Here is a 17561-nt window from a genome sequence, read left to right on the forward strand (position 1 = left end):
TTTTAAACTTATTAGAGAATCATGTATAGGTAGTACAGAACAAGCATGTTATATACATATTCTTATTTTACATGTGATAGATTCTTGTTATATTTTTGGGATGGACTAGTTGGTTGTTACTTCAGTTATTAGTATAATCAACTGCTGGATAGACTAGTTGGTATTTACTTTTATTACTAGTATAATCAACTGCTGGATGGATGGATTGTATGCACCGGTTTGGGACGGTGACATACTATGAACGGATTAGGTTCAAATACTACATCCTACCTATACGGAATAAAGGAATGGATTATAAAATAAATCCTACTTATATTTAAGTCAAAAAAGCTGCACAAGCTGAATGACTAGATGGATTACTTGTTATCTAAGTTAAGTCAAAGAAGCTGCACAAGCTGAATGACTAACAGGATTGGTTTGGATGGATATGATAGGACTTTAAGTATATATTTATGATACTGCGATCTGAGCTTGAGTCTCAGAGTCATCGGTTAGAGAGCGTATATGCAATAGGATGCATAGCTAGATATGAGAGGTTGAGGTATACCCTGTTAGGTATAGGTACTCATGCCCACCTTTGGGTGCATTTTCGCATGTTGCCTTTTATTCAAGTTGAAACCCTCTCCATAGTCCAGTGAGAGTCCTGTAATGTGAATATACATACATACGGACTAATATCTATTGTTGAGTTGGTTAGAATGTATATGCGTATCGAGTCTCTGCTTGGATTGTTGTAGGTTAGAACTTGTTCGTTGGCCTGACCCATCTCTATTTTTCAGGTACTCGTCAGTTCCAGACTTAGATTTAATCGTGCTGAGCAGAGACTACTACTCACTCTTCCGACAATGTAAGACTTTTCTCCATGGTTTACTCTGGTGTTCTTTAAGTGGCTTTCATTTCAGTTTGGATTATTATAAGGGGTCCATTAGAGATGGATTCCCGAGTTGTATTAGAATTGGAGAAGTTGGATGTATCAAATTAATTCTTTATTTATAAAATTTTATTCTGAGGTTTTCAGTTTTGGATTATCATTCTTTTACCGTTTCAGCAGTTTTATTTATTCTTGTTTATCTTAATTGTATTCTGTGTTCATTTATTGCTAATTGGTTTGATATCCTCGGGTAATCGGGCGTGGGCCTGGCCAACTCGCATCAGGAAATTTGGGGGTATCACACCCACAATGTTTTTCAGCTTGTGGCACCACATCTCTCATCTTCTCAAAATTCTTCATCAAGTGCTATGTGTGCACATTGCACAAGTATTTTTCATAATGCAGAAGATTGCCCCACACCGGAGCAATTTTCTGAAGGTATGCCAGAGCAGGCTAATGCCATGTTCTCTCGCCTAGGAAATAATCCTTATTCCAATATATACAATCTAGGTTGGAGAGATCATCCAAATTTCTTATGGAGGCAACAAGCCCCATAAAATTCATCATTCCAAGGTCCTGGGCAATCAAATCAATCTAATTCTCAGTTCGTGAATCGGCTATTTCAAGCTTCTTCAAGCTATCGTCCTCCTTCATATAATGCAAATTTTTCCAATCAAAATCCTGTTCTTTCTCAATTGGATGAGCTAGTAATCTCCAATAAGTAGATAATGGCTACTCTTAGAGGTATGCAATCAACTGTACAATTGGTTAATACTCATTCCCAATCAATAGCCAATATTGAAACCCAACTGGGATAAATAGCTAATTCAATAAATCAGCTTTATAAGAAGGATACAGGAAAACTTCTAGCTCAAACTGTGGTGAACCTGAAAAGGCAATATATGATTGATGAGATCACTCCTCTGAGTGGATTAAATCTTGAGCAAGTTCAAGTAATCACCGCACTTCAGAGTAGAAGAATTAAGGACAATAAGGTTGATGAAAAAATTAAATCTCTTGCTCCCAAGGATTCAACTTCTTCATCCAAGAATCTGAAAGATAGTCCAGAAATTCCAAATCCACCAATTCAAAATGCTGAGACATCTTATGAGCCCAATGCTCCTTTTCCTCAATGCCTCATAGAGTCCACACATTTTGGGAAAAAGGGCGACAAAATTCAGAAATGTTTGAAGTCATTAAGCAAGTAAAGGTCAACATTCCTCTCCTTGATGCCATTAAGTAAATTCCACCTTATGCAAAAATTTTTAAAGATTTGTGTACTCAAAAATGCACTTCTAAGAGCAATATTCCTAAAAAGATGAGGCTAATTGAGTAATCAAGTGCTATCATTCAGTATAATACACCTCCAAAGTTTAAGGATCCGGGTGCCCCGACAATCTTGTGTGTTATTGGAGACAATGCGATAGAAAAGGCCCTCCTTCACTTAGGATCAAGTGTAAATCTAATTCCTTACTCAATATACTTGCAACTTGGTTTAGGAAAACTCAAATCCACTTTGGTTGTCTTACAACTTGCGGATATATCTGTAATGTGGTATCATTGAAGATGTACTCATTAAGGTGGATAATTTCTACTTCCCGGTAGACTTTGTGGTTCTAGATACCGAACTAGTCCATAATCCAATAAAACATATCATGTGATCCTTGGTTGGCCTTTCCCAGCTATGGCTATTGCTTTAATTAATTGCCAAACTGGGGTGATGGATTGTAATGACTCAGTTATTTTCCTTCCTTTCTTTTTCGGTAATTTCTTTTTTTCGTCTTTTTCCATGTTTTGTCCTTTGCTCATTTTTCATTTTTACTTACATAACCTCACTTTTTGTGCTCGGATTTGACTCCAGCTTTGTATACATCCATGATATTTAAATTCCATGATATCTACATTTTTACTTTGGTAGAAAAGCATGTTAAATGTTTATTTTTCTTGTAAAGGGCATGAATGCATAACTTTTTGGTAATATTCTTAACTTTTGGGATTTTAGTGTAATTATGCAAAGTAATTATTTTTCGTCTTAGGGACCCTTTTGCAATTTAATTTGGAAGATATTTTTAAAGAGGACATTTTTGCAATTTCTAGAAAAAGTGACAAGTGTCACACTTTCATGGTGGCACTTGTTAATCTTGAGGTGGAACCACTTGGAAGCCTTGTTTGATGACACATGGAGGGTGGAGATTCACCCATTTGTTGGCCTAGGATAGGAGCACTTGTTAGCATGGATGGTTGATAAGTGTAGGCTTAATATTTAGTCTTGGGATTTTACTTAGATTCATGACAAGTGCAGGTCTCATATTTAGTCTTGTAAGAGTAAATGTGAGATGTAGTGCAAGAGCACCGAGTGAGTGGAGAATCCTACCACATTTAACTTAGGGTTTTCATTTCATTTCTTTCATTTCATCTCTTTCTTCTCAAACCCTAACTTGGCCACTATTGGAGCAAAGCTTGATTTAAGGCTTTAAGCTTTATTTTGGTGCCCTTCCACTCACCTAAGACCTTTAAGCTTGGAGCACTTTAGTTTCCTCACTCTCCTCTATAAAACCCTTGTTTCATTTTCCATCTTTAAGCTTGGTTGCCTTGGATTATAGATATACAATTCTCTATTGAGGTAGGGGGTGTTCTGGTTTATTATCTAAGTGAATTAATTGCTTTTGTAGTGATATTAAGTTGTATGCATGTCTTGTATTGAAATGAGAAATTAATGATTAATTGTAGCTTGTATATAACTCATTTTAGACTTGATATATGGCATGGCCATGACTTAATCTTTGTTGTGTATTAATTTGGCATGATTTAAATAAGCTTTTAAATCTAGAGGATTAATTAATTTAAGTTGATTTAAATTCTAATTATTTATACCTTGTTTCTATTCCATTTTAGACTTGATATATGGCATGATCATGAGTTACTCCTTGTCATATATTAAATTGGAATCATTTGGATAACTCTTGAAATCTAGAGAAACTACTCAGTTGGTCTACTTAATTTCTATCATATTGATCTAATGATTTAGTCATGTAATTCATAGAACTTATTGTGTTTCATCACATATCATGACTTGTTGCTCTACTTGTTGATTTTAGAAACTTGGGATATCATCAAAAACTTGACATGGCTAGGACTTGGTTCTAGTACGGGAGATAGAGAGGTCCCTATACTATAGTGCACCCTAGGGGAAGGTACCCATGGGTTAATAGCCCTAAAGTGATCCCAAGAGTACGATTTTAGTCCGGGCGATATCCAAGTATCCACTTTGGTTTGATTTCAGTCTTTAATTTCTAAGTTAATAACCTTGTGAAATTACTTCTCATTATGTTATGTGAAAGTTCCAATGTCATTTTAATAGCATGGATTAAATTATATTGAATTACAAACTTTGTAACAAGTTTGACTTATGCATGCTCATTCCCTACGAGTAAACTTGTTTACTCACCCCAAAGTTACCTAGTTGTTTTTCAGGTAAAGAAGCATTATTGTGGGATGCACAACACTCTTAGACTTGCTTGATTTCTTGGAATATTTTTGGTGATATTGAATATGCACTTGTTAGTATATAATGCTTTCTTTTTGGTTTAATATATTAAAACTTGTAATTATTGTTCTAACTATGTAATGTGCACTTAAGTGCACCTTTTGATACTATTTGAAGCCATATGTAATAAGGCCAAGGGCCAAGGACAATTTTATGACAAGTATGCTTGTAATGACCCGGTCATTTTCCTCCCTTTCCTTTTTCTCAAATTTTACGGATAAATTTTTTCCGTTTAATTTTTTTTTTTTTTTTTTTTTTTCCGAGTTCTGTATCTCGTCACTTGGTGTGATCTCGAGTGCTTGGAAATGGTTTCTGAGACTCTTTCGTTTGAATTGACAACTTTCTTTAAGGACCGAGTTATTTATACATTTTCAGTTTTTTAGACACTATTCACTTTTGCACTTTTCCCTATTTTGTCTTTTTCCCCGTTGGTCACTTTTTGGTACAACATCACTTTTCATGCTTGGAGTTGGTTTTTGACTTCACGTGTCTTCATTCTAAATGATTTCCACGAAATACGTATCTTTACTTTTGTAGAAAAGTATTCTGGTTACTCCCGGTGTCCATAGGGGCATAGATGCACAGTTCTTCAGAATGATTTTCTTTTGGGTAGGGGTTTTTAAGGAAAAAATTTTGGACAATATTTTCATTCTGGGTTATTAGTACAGTTAACCCTTTTTGGAGAGGCCATTGTGCAATTAACAAAAGTTATTGCAAAAATACCTTATTTTGAGCCTGGATCCTTGTACAAGATTCATTTTCAAATGTAGCTTTAGGAAGTATCCTATAAGCATGTATACAATGTACTTATGTATGAGATTCTTTTTCATTTTCAAATAAGCATGTATACAATGTACTTTTGTGGCAACCATTTAGGTATTGGTTTACTTCAAGATTTGATGTCTAAGTCTTCCAATATTTGTTTTCGCATTCAATTCCAAGTTGACAATCATGTTTAATTATGACTTATGGTTTTGGTTATTGGCGATTTAATGTTGTTAAGTACATTTATGCATTATGATTTGTAAGGAATCATCACATGTTTTTAATGTTGTTAAGTACATTTATACTTTAAATGTTCAAATATAGCTTAGGAATGTTCTTGTAGATTCATTTGGAATATAGATGTTAGGTGGCATGATCCACTTTAGCTGTTTTTGCATTTTAGATTTCAAGTTGATGACTTTGAGAATCTATATCTTATTGCTTTGTATAGTATGCTTTTCTGTTGTTCAAATTGCATGGAGGATACAATTTATGGTAGAAATGTTCTAAGGTAGCTTAGGATGCTCCCTGAGTCTCAATTTCAATATAGACGTTGGGTGGAATGAACCACAATGATTAAATTATGCAAACTTGTAAAACGTTAGGTCTTTACATGCTTATCTTTTATGAGTAGCTTTATATTGCTCACCCCACAGTTACTGGGATTATTTTTTAGGTACAGGAATCAAGGTTCGAGATTCTTATCATGCTTGGATGATTTGTAGACTTGAAGATTCCAAGTTTTGTAAAGGTTGGCTTGAAATACCACTTGTAGCCTTATATGTCAAATGTGTATATTTGATTCTAAATTTGTAATGTGTGCCTAAGCATACTTTTTGATTCTCATTTTATGTACATGATAAGTGGTCAAGAGCCAAACCATATTTGAAATTAATGTATATTCATAAATGTTGAAATTTGCCTTAAGGGAATATTATGAAAACTATGCGTTTTAATATGTTATTTATGCACCGGAGTATGCATTGGGTATGAAATTCATTATCTAGCATTCATTTAATATGTATAAGGTGTGGCCAAGGCCAAACATCATTTTGTTCTCATTTTTGCATTTTAGTTTCACACATTGCATTTTGGGTTAAAATAAGAAAATCCGAGCCTCTAAGGATTCATTTTCAAATCAGGTGGTACAAAGTGTGCACGAGCACATTCATTAGAACCTATTTAATATGCATGAATTGTGGCCAATGGCCAAACGGCCTTTTCATTGCATTTAGGTTTGATTCTTGCATCTTTTGCCTTTAAATGACATTTTTCAAGCATTGAGGTTTGGATGGTTCAAATTTTGCATCGACAGTATTTTTAAGCTGTGGATCATTGTAGCGCGTCCTAATAGGTAAGTTACGTCTGTGTGCATGATCATTTTCAAGAAAAACCTTTTCCTTAGTGAAATGAGCCACCTTTGGACTCATTTTCCATTTTTGTTAAAAAATCTAGTTTTAGGACTTTTTGGGGTTTTCTTTTTGGAAATAAATTCCGATCTTAACTCTATCACATATTAAATGTGATTTTAGGGGTAATTTCTTCATGGGCATTTTTCCAGAAAAAGTCGTTTTGATCTCGGAAATCCGAAATCCATTTCATTTTCTGTCTTCTGCAATTTTTTTTTTTCCAAAGTAGCAAGTTGCAGCATGCCTCAACCCAAAAGAGCCGACTCTTTCTTCAACTGAGCTGACTCGGTTCATAAAAGAGCTGACTGGGTTCATCTGGGCATCATTTTCTTCAATTTTTGTGCTCTTAGCGCAACCCAGCCAACACGGTTCCTAAAGGAGCCTATTGAGTTCATTCGCACCTCATTTTGGTCACTTTTGGTGCTCTCGGTGTAAAAGAGTCAACTCAGTTGCCAACTAAGTCGACTAAGTTTGGCTACAGCGATGACCTGTCTTCAAATGGTCATAACTTGCTCATCCGAGGTCCAAATTAAGTGATTCTTGAGTCTAAATTTATGTTTTCCAATGGTACCAACCAAACCCGGAAATTCCAACTATAGTGAGAGTTATGATAGTTTTAGTGAGATAGGGCTGTGGTATCTCCTAATCGGAAGATGCCTCCTTGTTCTATCTTTATATCTTTTTCGTCCGAACTCCGAATCAGGTGATTCTTGAGTCCAACTTCATTCATTTTTTGTTGTCTTTCCAATGGTGTGCACGGTGGCACCCATTTCAGTTTCAAATGACCATTTTACCCTTAGTTCATTTCTTTTCGGGTTTAGCATTCTTGCTTCATTGCTTGGCTCATTTGAGTTCCGTGGCTTCATGGGGATCACTTTGGTGTTTTAGGGATGACGTACATCTCTAGAGGCCCTTTTTACTTCTTTCATTTCGGATCCGTTATCGGGTCATCTATTGGTTCATTTTTAACGCATCGGGTTGAAAAACTTGGGCCGTCATAAGTGGTATCAGAGCTCCTATGTTTGAATACCTTTGACAACGGGCTTTGGGTACATATTATGCTTTTGTTGATGTACTTTGATATTTTCACATGCCTTTAGTAACATGTTTTGCTGTTGTAATATGTTTATGTGTTTCTTGATAACACGTTTAGTATTTTGACATGTCTCTATGCTTGTATGCTTATGTGTTTAAGAGCATCTTTGTTTGACATGTATGCTTATTTGCTTAAGTACTTAGCCCTTTAGCCAGCTTTCTTTGATTGCTTTAGTAAGACTGTATGTTGCATACATTGACGTGTTATTTATTTGATGCATTCTGTGAGTGAGTTGCATTCGATCATAATTACTCGTGTTATTATTGATCTTATTTCATTTTCATGCATATAGCATCACAGTCTTGGCTCATGGAGAGTCTTCTTATTAGGGCTCAGGTGAGCGTAGTGTTGTAATCTCCGTCTGGCAAAATGAGATGTAGGCCACGGTGGCACCGTTTCATCTCATTTTCGTTTGTCTTTTCGTAATGTAGTCATGGTAGTGTTAGAGGTGTCGGTATCATCTCTTAGGACTTCGTAGTGGCCTTGGCATCATAATGTCACTAAAGTCTTTGTTTCTAGCGTAATGGGACAAAAAGTCAGGGCTGACTCGAATCCTTCCTTTTGGGAGTTAGGAAGTTACTTTGTGAGCCTCAGGGCGAGGTTCTCGTGTCTTGCCTTCTTAGGGTGATGGTTTCGGGATTAGGATATGTCTGTTGACCTAGAATCCTTCTTGTGTTGCCTTGGACAGCTCTTACGAGCTATGGATGGGATGTAAGCAGTTTCGTGTAATTAATTATGCAGGTGCAATTAATTTCTCTTCCTTGTCTTTGGAGACTTAAGGCGTTGTTTTAGGGTTCTGGTAGAATCCTGTAGAGTTCCTACCGAACTCGTTGACATCTTGGATTGGAGGTTTTCTCGTTGTTGCCTTGTTTCGTGTGGTGTTGGGATTCCATCAGGGTATGAGCAGGTTTTGGGAAAAACTTGCTGACCCTATGTTTAGGAGACCTTAGTGGTCGTTTGAGGGATGGTTCATTTCCTTGTAATAAGAGATTGGACTCATCCAAGTTTGATTGTACGTTTTCTGCGTGGTATCTTTTAAGAGGTATTCCATTCATTTCTTTTGATTTTACAAACTTACCATTTGTATGATCACTTTTACTTGTTTGTAAGCCCCATTATTTTTGGGCATGCCTTAGAAATATGTTCAGGATTTGTGATTAGGTGGTTATTGTATGAGGATGTAGATGATATGTTTGCTAGTACTATATCTGTTTACCATGCTAGTGCCATTAGTGGTGTATAGCGTGTCATCGTTTGTTTAACCCCTATGTGATAGGTGGTTTATTTGATTTACCTTATGTGTATTGTGTGCTTAGTGCTAAGGCATTCTTTGGTTTATGTCATTTTATTTTGTGAGTAGGCACTCTTTCATTTGGATTGACAGCTTCCTTTAAGGACCGAGTTATTTCTACATTTTCACTTTTTCGATACTATTCACTTTTCGTTCTTTTCCCTATTTTGTCTTTTTCCCCATTGCTCACTTTTTGGTACAACCTCAATTTTCATGCTTGGAGTTGGTTTTTTACTTCACGTGTCTTAATTCTAATTGGTTTCTATGAAATACGTATCTTTACTTTTGTGTAAAAGTATTCTGGTTGCTCCCGGTGTCCATAGGCGCATGGATGCACAGTTTTCAGAATCTTTTTCATTTCTTGGGGTGTTTTTCATAAATATATTTTGAAGATATTTTATTTTAGAAGTTTTTAAGAAAATATTTTTGGAAGATATTTTCATTCTGGGTCATTAGTGCAGTTAACCCTTTTTGGAGGGCTATTGTGTAATTAACGAAAGTTATTGCAAAAATACCTTATTTTGAGCCTGAATCCTTGTATGAGATTCATTTTCACATTTTTTTGAGTCGTATACTCTTAGAATTTCCTCACGGTCGTTTTTCCCAGTTTCAGGAATTTTTGACCCTAGTTGCCGCCGAACTTGTTTGGGGCATATCTCTCTGCTCGGGACTCATTTTTTGACGCTGTTTCTTCCGTTATTCATATTTTCTCATTTTGATTCTTTTTCATTCATAAAGTTTTGCCATTTGAGTGCGTCTGCTCAAATTTTACTTTTTCGGACCCGGTGGGGCCCTTTTGGGGCACTTTTAGGGTTTTTCTATAAATAGGGGACTTAAAGTCAAAAAGTCAGATGTTGTCATCTTCCTCCCCTCTCTTGGCCGACCATCCTTGGCTGCCATGGCTGCCACCTTATTTTCTTCTTTTCCTCCTTCTTCCCTCATGTAAAACGTCATAGTGCCTTTGTGTTTAATGCTTGTCTTGACGATACGCATCTTTCCCCTTTATTAGAATTCATTTCTGACCACTTTTGAGTTCAAGTTTCAGGTTTGGGTTTGGATTTTCATGGTACCTCAAAGGTTAAAGTTGTTCCTCTCGTTGTCCCTGACATAACCCCGCGGTATCGTCGGATTCGGAGCACTTTTCTTTAGGTGGGGAATTGAGATTTTCATCTTAAATTGAGGTAAGGGGTGTTATAGTTTATTTTCTTGATGTATTGCATGCTATTGATTATTACACAACTCGTTTACATGTCTTTGAATTAAATCTAGATATTTTACTATTTATTTTTTTTGTGTGAGATTTGATTTTCCCGGTTGTTTATACTTTGGTTTGAACATGTGGTATGACGTTATATTACCCCTTGATATGGTCATTGACTTATATTAAAATGAGAGCATTTGGACAAGTATTGAAGTTTTTATTTAATATTTTTCTTGAATGAAAATTTAATTCATGTGGCCTTAACTAGCTTGAATTTGAAATGTGATGTCATATTATATTAGGTCCTAGCATACTCTTCAACATAGGTGAATTTGAGAGTAATCGGAGGTGTTGTAAAATCTAGAGATAATTAATTAATTTGATTAATTTATTTATTCCAAGTGCACTATTCACTACATTGGATTTCCGACTTGATATTATTGATGTGCATGCCATATACTTTCACATATATTAAATCAAAAATATTTGATTAGGTTTTGAAACCTTTCATTTATTATTTTTCTTGTATGAAGGTTTAATTATCATGGTTGTAACTTGCATGGAAATCACTTGTATTAGGCTATTAAATCAAGTCTTGGCATGTTTTATAACATACTTTAATTTAAGAGCATTTGGATGAGTTTTAAAATCTAGAGATTTTAATGAAAAGAATTAATTAAAATCTATATAATGGTTCCATTGGCTTGATTAAGTTTTAAACTTGATATTTGTAATGACTAGGACTTGTTTACTAGCATGACTTAATTTTGGACTATTTGGAGTTGCTTTAGAATCTAGAGATTAAATTATCGTGATTTAATTAAATTCTACTTTATTGTTCCAATAACCTAGTTAAGTTTTTGAATCGATATAGGTGATGACCATGATATGTCCTTTAACATGTATTGATTTGAGGTTATTTGGAATTAATTTGGAATCTAGAGAATTTAATTATTTTTATTTAATTAAATTCTATCTAATTGCTCCATAGATTTAATTGTGTTTTGCAAGTTGTTTCTATGCTTAAATCATGATCTTGGACTTGTTGTACATTCACTTGGTTACATTTTGAGTATTCGATAACATTGTTGTTATATTTAGATTCACGAGTTTATGTTTTCAATATTGAGTAACATTGTTATAGTGTGTAACGAATCGCACACTGAACATTCGACATTTGTCATGCCATAGTAGTTGTGGACTTAGAGCATGTATTATATATGTTTCCAAATTTAGTTGTGCGTGGTAGATAGCTAATTATCTTGTATATACATGTTGATATATACGTTGTTGCACAACTTGTTGATTTTGGAAACTTGAGGATGTTGTTGTTGGACTACGGTTAGGACATGGTTCTAGTACGGGAGATTGTCCCTCTATCGTCTAGTGCACACATAGGAAGGTTACCCGTAGGCTAGTAACCCTAAAGTAACTATGGTGTCGGTCTGATCAGGCGTGATGTTCGAGTATCCACCTTATTTGATTTCACATTTCATTTTAAGTTGATAACTAGATGATGTTGCAATTGTTCCTTATTTGATTTCCCATTTAAGCCTCAAGATGTTAACTTTGAGAAATCATGCTTTATGTGTTGTATTGGAAGTTCTAATGTTGGTTGAATTGCATCGATATCATGATTTGTGTTTTAATATTCAAATGTAGCTTAGGAATGATCCTATAGATTCATTTGGAGCATAGACGTTAGATGGTATGATCCACTTTAGTTGTTTTTGTGTTTTAGATTTCAAGTTGATGACTTTGAGAATCTATATCGTTTAATTGCACAAATATTGTAGTTTATGTTAGAAATGCTCTAGGGTAGCTTAGGATGCTCCTTGGGTCTCATTTTGACATAGACGTTAGGTGGCATGAGCCCCTTTAACATGTTTCACCTTCAGGTGATAAATTTGTAAAATGATAGGTCTATGCATGCTCATCTCCTATGAGTAGCTTTATGTTACTCACCCCAAAGTTACTGGGGCATTTTTCAGGTACGAAGACTTAGTTCATGATGCTCATCAATCCTTGGATGACTTGTAACTTTTAAGTTTCCATTTCATGCAAATGTTAGCATGAAATGTTATTTTGTAGCCTTATATGTCAAAACTTGTATCATTGATTCCATATATGTTATGTGCACATAAATACACCTTTTGTAATGTATTTGACTTGTATGAGATGAGGCCGGAGGCCAATGACATTTATATTGCATCTGATGAAATTCTTGACTTTATGAAATATTATGAAAATATTGAAAAATCGCAAGTCATTGCTTCACTTTATTTGCATCGGTTGTGGGAATTCCATTCTTTTTCTTTCATAGGGTCTCATTAATTATGAATGAAGTGTGACCAAGGGCCAAATGGTAATTTGATACCATTTCGCATTTTTGGATTTCAAAATTTCGATTCTATGTTCATTTTTATCATTTTTGGCCATCAAGGGGGTTAGATTTTGAGTCGGGGCTTCTTGGGAGCCGCAGACCATTCCCGCACTCTTAGAGTCATTTATTACACTTGCGTGCACATTTGCTTCAACCTAGAAATGAATTTAGGGTCAAATGCATACTTGGTGCAAAGTTGCATTGTTTTGAGTTTTTAAGCCTTAACTGATCTAGGGGCATTTTGGCCATTTCACAGTGTGTTTTTTTCATTTTTCTAGTGTAACCAGGTAGAAAATTTGATTTTGGGAAGGGTTTCTTCTTCATTTTTTTCTAGAAAAATTCGTTTGATAGCTCGTTTTTGCTCTCAGATGTGGACAGTTACTGTAGCAGCTTTTTGGCCCTCTTGACCTCTTCTGATCTAGGGGCATTTTATGGATTTTGTAATGAGATTTTTTCATTTCCTTTCATATGGTTAGGTAGAAAACTCGATTTTAGGGTGGGTTTCTTCTTCATGTTTTTTCAGAAAAATTCGTTTTGGATCTCATTTTGGCTCTTAATTCTGGATGAATCTTTTTCTTCCCCTAGCATGTCATGGTGCTTGTCAGGATGCTCGTGGGATGCTCGTGGGGTGCTCGTGGTGCTTCGTCTCGATGTCATGACATTGATTTTTGTTTTCTCTCGTTCTCCTTTGTCCGAACTCCAAATCGAGTGAACTTTTTTTTAAACTTGACTAATTTTTTGTTGTTTTTTCAACGGTGTGCCAGGTTACACTCTGATCTTCCTAGATAATTATCAGTTTACCCTTTTAGCCTTAAGTGCTCATTTTTCTTCGTCATGCCGTTTCTCTTTCGTCTGGACTCTAAATCATGCGATTCTTGAGTCCATCTTGATTAGTTTTTCATTTTCTTTCCAGCGGTGTGCTAGGTGGCACCCAAATCCATATTTTTAAAAATGACTATTTTGCCCTTGGGGCTATTTTTGTCTGATTTTTCTTGCTTTCCGCTTTCACTACTTTCTTTTGAGTCATGCGACTTCATGGGAAGGCACGGATGTGTTTTGGGAATGATATACATTCTAGGGATGCTATTTTCATGTAAAATGACCATTTTACCCCTGGGGGCTTAATTGTTATTTTCTGATCTTTTGCTTCCGCGTCAGGTCTCATTGAGTTCGACGACCTCATGGAAAGTTATCAAAGTGTCTTAGAGGTGTGTTGTGCCTTAGGAGACCGTTGTCTTGTTTCTTACTTCCGCATTCTGGATTCATTTTTGGATCAACGCTCAGTTCATCACAGGACGTGCTGGCCTAAAAACCAGGGCCGTCACAAGTTGTATCAGAGCATCCGAGTTCGAATACCTTGGACGACAGGTTTTGGGTGCTTATCATGCTCACGCTGTTTTACTTTGATATGTCATTTGTATCTTGATAACATTTCTTGTATGATAACATGTTCACATGCTCAGGTATTTTGAGACATCTATTATTTGTTAAGCATGCTTTATATGTATTTATGCTTCCTGATAGCATGGTCTGGGTTGCTATTATGTCCTGGTGTGATACCATGTTTGCGTGCTTATGTTAGCATGACCATATGTGACGTATGTCGGCATACCTTGCACTTTTCATTCACGAGTATTGTCGTACCATGTATTTACGTGCTTCTTGATAACATGTTTTGATTTGATAACATGTCTGTTTGCTTATGTGGCAACTTATTTAGAAGCTTACCTTGACCGTCTTAGCATGTGGTGTATGCTTGTCTGCCTGAGTACATTGTACATGCTTGTTCATCTTGACATGATTATAAGCAACATATCATCATATTTTACGTCCTTCTCCTATATACACTGACATACTTTATGTGATCTTACTGCTAGTGTGAGTAGATAGTCCGTTGCTATATTGCATGCCAACTATTTACTTTTATGTCTGGTTTTGACATTGTCACTTAGGGCTTGTCGTATCCCTTGGGTGCATTCTTGTTTTATGAAGTTCTTTCTTGGATAGGAGAAATTCATTCTGTAAGGACCCATGTTGGGAACCTGCTTGTCTGTTTGTTGGTTGGATGTTTCGAGACCTTAGTCTGACAGTTGGAGCTTACTTATGTAAGCGTAGAATCATAGTCCTTGTCTGGTGGAGTGAGACGCGGGATAGGGAGACACATTTCATTTCCTTTTCCTTCGTGGCTTCATGACGTGGTTGGGGAGTGTCATAGGTGTTTTGCAATGGAGGAGCTGTTGGCTCTACTTACATTGTAGATCTAAGGCATTAACCGTAGCGGTGCCTATGACATTGCTATCAGAGTTTTGGGATTGGACAACATGGTCTGGCCGGACATTATTAGACTATACCCCCACTCTCACAAAATGCCTAGTTCCTGTAGTGCTTTTGGTAATGATCGTTTCCGACATTATTGTCATCCGTATCGATAGGTTTTTCTGGGTTGACCTGGTTGGGGGTTGGTTATGAACTAGTGCCTTATACTACCTTGCTACCATACCAAATTATATGTTGTGGGCAAGTGTTAGTCGCTGTCGATGATACCTTACAGACGATTAAGTGTGGGCGGGCGTGATAAGCGCCGAATACTGTATATTCAAGCGCCCTAAATTACATTAACAAAGTCCATTAATTGATTATTTTATGTAGATTATCTCCATTTGTATGTTTTTGTACATTTTCAGGTTAAATTGCAAAAAGGAAGCAAAAATGATGCCTTGTGGAATTTTGAACAAAAAGGGTGCCAATTCTGAAATTCTGGCAGCAGTAGAACCTGACTTTTGTCACCATTTTTGACATAAAAAACTCAAGACCTAGACTTCCCTCATAACATGAAATATTTAGAACTCTGAATTAGCTTTCCAAATCATCAAACGGTTCATCATTCTGAGTTTGGAGCAGAGAGTTATGACCTTCTTATCAGAGGTGCTCAGAACTGCCTGGCAGCAATGAAAGTCTGCCTTGTTCTTCAGTTTCGACCAACCAGACTTGAGAATTGAATCTCTACCAAAACACAAAGTTTTTAGATCTCTGAATTAGCTTTCTAAATCTTCAAACGGTTCATTATTCAGAGTTTGGATCGCAAAGTTATAGCCATTTTACCAAAGTAGGTCCGGGCAAAGCAAACCAAGCATAGGGCATTCTGCCCAATTTTTGAGTGCTCGAGGCCTTATTTCGAGTGCTCAAAAATAGGGCAGATTGCTTCACGAGATCAGCCACTTGTGCTCAGAAATTTGCTAACTTTGGATGCTCTCTTTATGAAGTGGTTGGAGATGTTGTTGGAGGAGAGAGAGGGCTTTTTGGGTAGATATGTTATCTAAATAAGAGAGGGAGAGCCACACATTCTATTTATCTACATTTTTGCTAGATTCGTAGAGAGAGAAAGAGGAGCAAGAGAAGGAGAGTTCTTGGACTTCTTGAAGGCAACAATGGAGTCTTCTTCTTCTTCTTCGATTTTTGTATCCATGGATAACTAAACCTCCATCTAGGGAGGTGATGAAACTCCTTGTAAGCATGTCTAATTTTTGATTTATTTTGGGGAATGAAATGTGTATTTGACTAGTTCCATAATCTAGAGCATGTTACATAATGTAATGGATGTTTTAATGTTCTAAAGATCATGTTGCATTAAATACTCTTGTCTTAGATGATTTAACCTCATGGTTGTATGGCTTGTAGTTTCATAGTGACAATGGAGCTAAGACTATGGAATGGTTTTAATGGCATGATTTTGAGTAGCTTGTTAATTCATTGCTTAAGAATTTCTTTTGATGGATTAACCTTGTGACTTGTTATCATGTGCTCTCATCAATTGATTACTTATTTGACAATCTCTAGCTTAGTGAGCATGTTGAGGATTGCACCATAGTTTAGGTAATTTAAGCATGTGGAGCTTTGATAGGTTGTTCTTACATTTTAATTAATTGAATTTCTTGAAAATGTTATAATAGTCATGAATTGCTATTCATCAATGTCATTTCTACATTAATTTCCCAAATCAATCATATAATTAGCTTGTGTAAAGGTTTGGAGTGGATTCACTTCCCTAGACTTCCTTCTTTAAATCTTATCTTTTAATCTCCTTCAATTTATTGTTTTATGCATTCTGAATTTGTAGTTTAGTGACAAACAAAACAAACTCTCTATGAACACCCCTTATCACTCTAAAATGACTCTAGACACTTAGGTTGCCATAGATTAGCGCAGTCCCAGTGGTTCGACTTACCCGACCAATAGCCCTATTTTACAATGATTTGTGCTATTGCGAAGGTTGATGTTTAATTGACCAACCGATCAATTTTTGGCGCCGTTGCCGGGGACTGCAAACGGTTTAGCGACCAAAGTTCTAGGGTTAATTTTAGTTTGATTGTGAATATTGTGTCTTGTGAATACTCCTTGTGTATTTTTGATCATCTTCGTGTTTGTGGATTCTAGGGACTCGAAACTCGCCGTGGGAACGCTAGCAAATTGTAAGTCTAGAGGCCCCCAGGTAAGTCTCGTGACTTCTAGTTTCACATTGTGAATATTGTGTATGTGTTTAATTTAGCTTGTGAAGCCCTTGTCGAGGCTATTTTTGTTTTACTATATTGCAAAGCATCGGTCCTTGTCGTGGCCATTTATTTCCTATCTTGTTGATAATTGAGGAGAAAGGGATCATTGTATGTAGAGTTGATGATAAAGAATTGTTGTGTTGATTATGTTGTGTGTTGTTGATGTTTAAGTCCTAGATGGAGGGTAGTTGTCTTCCAACTCAATTCTACACACCACATGAGTTTTGTGCATTTTGCTCTAGTCATACACATCATACAAGAGAATGTCTTCCAACGAGACAATTCTCGGACTTCTATCTAGAGCAACCAAATAAAAATTTCTTTGAACCGGGTAGTGATCCATACTTCAATGGTTATAACTTGGGTTCAGGAGATCATCAAAACTTCTTGTGGCATGACATAGGAAATTCAGCCCCACAATCTCTTGGGTAACATTTTCACTCCAATT

This window comes from Cornus florida, unplaced genomic scaffold (genome assembly GCF_030987335.1).
Source record: "Cornus florida cultivar Cherokee Brave unplaced genomic scaffold, ASM3098733v1 CherokeeBrave_3.0.0_Hap2_Chr10, whole genome shotgun sequence".
NCBI classification, from domain to species: domain Eukaryota; kingdom Viridiplantae; phylum Streptophyta; class Magnoliopsida; order Cornales; family Cornaceae; genus Cornus; species Cornus florida.